Below are 6,999 nucleotides of genomic sequence, written 5' to 3' on the forward strand. Positions count from 1 at the left end.
TATATATATAGATAGATATATGCAGTATATATAATGTTCCTTAGTGCAGCTTGGTAATAATATTGTCTTCTTAATGTAAATGTTTTGAATCACTCCAAATGAGTGATACACTGTATGTCCATTAAACAATATTGCAAATTGCAAGTCAAGTTTCTAAAATCCAGTCCTTAATGGCCACTAAAGTTTTCCAGGTTCAAGGTAGAGGAACAGCTTTGTTAATTACACAAAACTCACAAAGCAGCCACTGTTCATATTCCTTGTCCTATAGTCACATAGCCCCATCCCTCTTGTCTGTGCAGGCAAGAAGAGCACTTGCAGCTTGATACTAATTCTCGTAGAAACAATTGCCGCACAAATGACTGATATCACAAGCTGGACAATGATTATTCCCGAAGTGTCATGTACCTGATTGGAGACTCCCAAAGACTGGAGTTGGGAACAGAGTCTGAGTGGACAGCAGCACAGGTGCCAGTGGTGATCACACCATGCAAGCTGGAGTCCCGGCACTGGATCGGTTCAAGCTGAGCTGTAGTCAACACCAGGCAGGCAGCGGAGTGCAGAGCAGGATCCAAAATCATGGTCAAACAAGCCAGGGGTCACACTACTCGAGCAGTGAGGTACAAAGGCAGCAGACAGGGGCAGATCCAGTAAGCAAGCAGAAGGTCAGGGGCAGGCAGCAATCAACGTGGTCAAGGATAATCCAGGTCAGAAGTCAGCAAGATCAACAGAAGCACAAGCAACAGAGGGGGAGCAGAAAGACAATCCAGTAACTTGGAGTCAGGCAGGCCAGTTTAAATAGGGTGATCCATCAGAAAACAGCATCACTTCCTGTGTGCCATTTGGCACGCGTTAGTGCGGCCGTCCCGTGGCGCACGCGCATGCAAGTAGCAGGTGGTTTCTGACACAAAGTCAAAGCATGCTGTAAACAAACACAGGCTGCTCCAGCTCTCTAGAGTTGGAGCAGCCTGTGTTTGTTTACAGCATGTTTTGACTTTGAGAATAATCATCGTCCAGCTTGTGATATCAGTCGTTTGTGCGGCAATTGTTTCTACCAGAATTAGCTTTGTTAATTAGGCGCAAACAAGTGATATCACCTGTGATCATACGAAAAAAAATCTGAAAAACTGTTTGCTACTTATGCTAGCATTGAGACATATTGAGGGGAATTTATCAAAACTGAAGTAGACAAAATCTGGAGCAGCTGTGCATGGCAACCAGCATCCACCTTTCATTTTCAAACCTTAACTGAACAAACTGACAAGAGAAGATGATTGGTTGCCATAGGCCATTGTATAGGGCTTGAAAGACATAATTAAACCAACATAAAACCAACTGATTGCATGGAATAAACTTGGCATCCATTCATTCCTGCCCAGCCTTTAAAGATCATGTTCCTATGTAGTTTACGTTAGTAATTATTTAACTGCTATAGATATGCCTTGTGCACTATTTATTCAGAACCAAAAATAAATTTTATAACATGTCATTTGGTTTTCTGGATCCTGGAAAACCAATAATATGCAATTTATCAGCTCTCGGGTGCCCACACATATAGGATGCTTGGACATGCAGGCACAACTGAGCCTCAGTCAAACAATACTCTCAGCTTTCTGCAATATGTATAAATATATTGTATATGCCCATACTAGCCCAGTAATCACCTTTTTTCTGGTTTACCTAATGTCAGTATAGTACGGGTTGACTCCACCCCCTTGAGCCCACAGGACCACCCTCTAACTAATAAAAGGGAGAGAGTTCCTCTAGACCAGTGTTCTTTTCTGGTCCTCGCTCCAGGCCACCTTATTTTTGTTTTCCGTTAGATTTTAAGTTCAAACTCTTACTGTTGGAATGAGTAAAGAACCTCCCTACTGCGCTCCCATCCAGGTTCAGCCTGCTCTAAAGTTGGAGGACCCCCTTGTTGTCGGTAAATCCAACTGATATAGGGCGCCCTGTATTGACAGGCTTTTCTTATGTCTGGGTATCTGTGTAGCTTAACAGCGGACTTGTTCAAGAGTAGGATAGTGTGGCCTGTTGTTTCCTTCTGATGCTCCTTCTCTTCGAGACTCATGGTGTCTCATGCCGAAAGTGGATGTGGACATCGTCTCTGTTTGTGCACTAGCCCCATAGCAGGTCATCTCCCTTCTCCCTTTAGATAGTTTTATTTGAGAGGCAACAGCCAGTAATATTGTACAGACACCATAGATAGTATTTAAATATTTGGAGAAGGCCACATGTTCAAAGGACACCCACTATGCAACTTTTCAGCCCATTGATGCCCATTAAAGTGTCTATATTTCACAGAAAAAAGGAGGGAATACTGTACAGACTCCATAAACAGTATTTAAACCCTTGGGGGGCTATTTATAAACACTTCCCTCTTGCTGTGAATATCTGCAGCATTGGGCAAATACACCTTAGATTGTAAGCGAATACACTTTAGATTGTAAGTTCCTTGAGGGCAGGGACTAATGTGAATGTACAGTTTGTAAAGCCCTGCAAAAATTGTCTGCGCTATAAAAATGCCTGTAATAATAAATGCCTGTGGTTATAGTGCCAAAACAAATGTTCTTAATAAATGTTATTCCAGTTAGAATGTAGTGTGTTGTAATAATACATTATGGCCACTAGATGGAGCTGAGAAGCATAGGAAATAAATATTTAATTTGTATGCTCCTTAACTATCTACTGGCCATAATGTATTATTACAACACACTACTTTCAACCAGGAAAAAAAAAGCAAGTTAAAATATGAATAACTAAATGTTCACGTATACACACTCACAGTGGGTGTACATTCTAGTGCCTTGTAGCTGTTAGTTTGCTTATTGGTGCAGTTCATTTTTATATATATACTGTATATATGAACGTTCAAATATATTCACAAGGTGGAGGGCCATGCAAATTGTTTAAATAAATAGATCCCTTGGAGTAGGGCATATTTTGAACAGGAGGGATAACAGTCATATTTAATGAAAAAACATTAGACTGTTTTGGTTTAACAGAGAAAAGTCCGCAAAATATTGCACTGACTTCCATGCACAGTATGTAAGCACTTTTACTAGTCAGCAGTTTAACAAGGAGAGATCAGAAAGGTTTTTACCCAAACAAAAAAGAGTGCACTATTTTAGAGAGACAGTAGCATGCCTCCCATCTTTTAACAAAAAGGGACAATTGTCAAACGGGAAATTAACAAAGAGCTAACATTTTGTCTGAGACTACCTTAAAGACAAACTTAATTAACATAATCAGAAACTACTTAGCAACCAGCAACTCTTGAGACAATAAACACTTTGGTCAGAAGTTTGTAATGTTCAGCGATAAGAACTTTGTTTCGTACAACACAATGCACAGAGTGCAGCAGTATGTGTCATAGTGCCTCTTGTATTGCTGGTCAGCAAGAGGAAAAGTTGTCCGCTGTCTGTGGCTAGCGTCCCTGGAAATCTGGAGAAAATATTGCCCAGCATTGATGGCCTGGGGGAGGAATAGTGCCTGGTGTCAGTGGATAGGGGAGGAAAAAATGCCCAGTTCTGGTGGTTAATGGGAGGAAAAATACACAAAGGGAAATGTATCAACTGGAGCAGACAGATTTCAGAGCAGTTGCCCATAGCAACCAATTGGCTTCTCTATTTCATTTTCAAAGCTTAACTGAACAAACAGAAGAGAGAAACTGATTGGTTGCCATAGGTAACTGCTCCAGATTCTTCTGATCCAGTGTTGATAGATTCCCTCCACAGTATTTGTGGTCAGTGAGAGGAAACTATTCCTGGCATTGGTAATTAACTGGCGGAAAAAAACCCAGGGTTAGTGGAAGGAAGAAATGGTTGGCATTAGTGGTCAATATGAAAATAAATGCCAGATTGGGGGAAAAAGGGGGCATTGGTGCTCAGTGGAGGAAAAGGGAGAACCCGGTACTCGGTTGACACTGGTATTCTGCGAAGGGAGAGGAGGAACACTGGTATTCTGCAGAGGGAAAGTAGGGGCACTGGTACTCTGCAGAGGGGAAGTACATGCACTGGTACTCTGCAGAGGGAAAGTACATGCACTGGTACTCTGCAGAGGGAAAGTACATGCACTGGTACTCTGTGGAGGGAAAGTAGGGGCACTGGTACTCTGTGGAGGAAGAGGAGGGGCACTGGTCCTCTTGGAGGGAAGGTAGGGGCACTGGTACTCTGCAGAGGGAAAGTAGGGGCACTGGTACTCTGCGGAGGGAAAGTAGGGGCACTGCAACTCTGCGGAGGGAAAGTAGGGGCACTGGTACGCTGCGGAGGGAAAGTAGGGGCACTGGTACTCTGTGGAGGGAAAGTAGGGGCACTGGTACTCTGTGGAGGGAAAGTAGGGGCACTGGTACTCTGCGGAGGGAAAGTAGGGGCACTGGTACTCTGCGGAGGGAAAGTAGGGGCACTGGTACTCTGTGGAGGGAAAGTAGGGGCACTGGTACTCTGTGGAGGGAAAGTAGGGGCACTGGTACTCTGTGGAGGGAGAGGAGGGGCACTGATACTCTGCAGAGGAAGAGGAGGGGCACTGGTACTCTGTGGAGGGAAAGTAGGGGCACTGGTACTCTGCAGAGGGAAAGTAGGGGCACTGGTACTCTGCGGAGGAAAAGTAGGGGCACTGGTACTCTGCGGAGGGAAAGTAGGGGCACTGCTACTCTGCGGAGGGAAAGTAGGGGCACTGCTACTCTGTGGAGGGAAAGTAGGGGCACTGCTACTCTGTGGAGGGAAAGTAGGGGCACTGGTACTCTGTGGAGGGAGAGGAGGGGCACTGTTACGCTGCAGAGGAAGAGGAGGGGCTTGGTACTCTGCGGAGGGAAAGTAGGGGCACTGGTACTCTGCGGAGGGAAAGAGTGGGCACTGGTACTCTGCAGAGGGAAAGGAGGGGCACTGGTACTCTGCAGAGGGAAAGGAGGGGCACTGGTACTCTGCGGAGGGAAAGGGTGGGCACTGGTACTCTGCATAGGGAAAGGAGGGGCACTGGGTCTCTGCAGAGGGAAAGGAGGGGCACTGGTACTCTGTGGGGGGAGAATAGGGGCACAGGTGCACTTCTGATGGAGAGAAGGGGCACTGGTACTCTTTGGAGGAAGAGGAGGGGCACGTGTCCTGAGCCAAGGGAACATGCACAGTTGTGCACAACGCAAAAGTGTAATTTTGCTCTAAGGGTTTGTTCACACCATCTTCAGACCAGATCTGGATGCATTTCTGCAAATGCATGTATGTGCATTTTTGATGTATTCCGGTGCGTTTTTTGTCTCGGTTGGTGTTGGTTGGTTTTAAAGGGCATTCCAGTGCATGTATGCATGTGTTTTTGCATGCGTTCCATTGAAGAAAATGCAGCATCCTGCATTTTTTAAAGCTCTGGAACTGAGCACAATTGTGTAAACTAGCCTCATTTTTTCCATTGGAATTGCTACTGATGTGAATAGGCCCTTAGGGCTGTTCTGTTAACATGAGGAAACACCCATGCATAAAGAGCTCTACATACACATAAACCTATTTTTTTTCCCTTAACATAAAACTGTCATAAGAGAAATATGTGAGCTGCTTTTAGGGGCCCATTCACACCAGTGTGGTAATGCGTGCTAATGCAATGCATTAGTGTGCTGCAGTGCCACTTATGGCTCATTCAGATGGGTGCGTGTGTCCAAGTGTGGGCACCCGGACCTGCACGCATGTACAGGTTTGGGAGTGCGTGAGAGTGCTGTGTAATTGTGTGCAGCCGCGTCCTCCCATTGGAAAGAACAGGCTCCTGTCTGCAATAACACACTCCTGTCCCTTCTGGGATTTTACAGGTATGCACACTGTATGGAAGTGCCTGCCTGTCTGAATGAACCCTTATTGTGAATGGCACCCCATCACACCTTAAAAACACATGTACGCTGCAATGCATGGCAGCAAGACGTACACCCTGGAATTCTAAAGGGTTTTCGTAGGCACTCATTAGGCCCAACCTGTGTCAGATTCATGTAACTATCAGTGTGTGTGAATCTGTTACAGAATTGCCTCAGAGTTTTGACTGTGACACAATACTTACAAGTGCCACACAATTTACTCTATCATGGAGAAGGTCTTATTTGCCATCACTTTTCTTATCACCGATATTTCTTAATGAATTTGTTGCACCAATGGCACCAGGATGTATAAATGTTGCAAGAATTTGTCTCATTCATTAGAAATGGAAAGAAAACCGTGGCATGGCTTTTGTGAATTTGGCACAGGACTTTTGCACTTGTTGTGGTGCTTCTCAGGCCATTCATATTTGCAATGCACGTCAGTGTGTGCAGCATTTTGGTGCAAATTGGCCCTCACTGTCTGTCTTCTAAAAACGACCAGGCTGCTAAGCTGACACTCTAACTTCATCAATGCAATATGTTCCAGGTCAGTGACTCAAAATATTAGGGCTAGTTCACACCAGGTGCAGAGCAGAGCAGTTACAGAACGGATCAAAACTGCGTCCAATGTATTCCAATAGGTATTTCGGGCACTAGTTTACGCAGCAGCGTTCAGTCCCAGAGCATGTGAAAAAACTGCAGCAAGCCCTATTTTTCCTGCTCTGGAACGCATGCAAACACCAATTTGTTTTTACAAAAACAGCCCAGAACGCATCAAAAACGCGGCAAAACACACTGCACTGCGTGTGCAGAAACTTATGCAGGTCTGGTCTGCATTTGATGTGAACAAGCCCTTAAAGACAAAGGATAACTAACATTTTGAGAAAAATAGATCAGAGCCCTGTTTCTCCTGACAGGCTATGGCCGTGATGATGTGATCTTACGCTGCAATACTAAATAGTGTTAATGGAGTCCTAATTAAATGGAAGACTCCGTGTTCAGAATATACGCGATGCCTGACTTAATTTTATGTAAATAAACTGATGGTCCAGCGCGCGCGCCCAGAGAAGCTGCCTCTAGTAAGATGGCGCCTGTGCGCCGACAGGCATACACTGCGCATGCTCCGCCGTACCGGAAGTCCCGGGGAACGATTCCGGAGCAGCGGGAGAAGTGGG

Source organism: Nanorana parkeri, unplaced genomic scaffold (assembly GCF_000935625.1).
Source record: "Nanorana parkeri isolate BGI_ZX_2015 unplaced genomic scaffold, ASM93562v1 scaffold228, whole genome shotgun sequence".
Lineage (NCBI taxonomy): Eukaryota > Metazoa > Chordata > Amphibia > Anura > Dicroglossidae > Nanorana > Nanorana parkeri.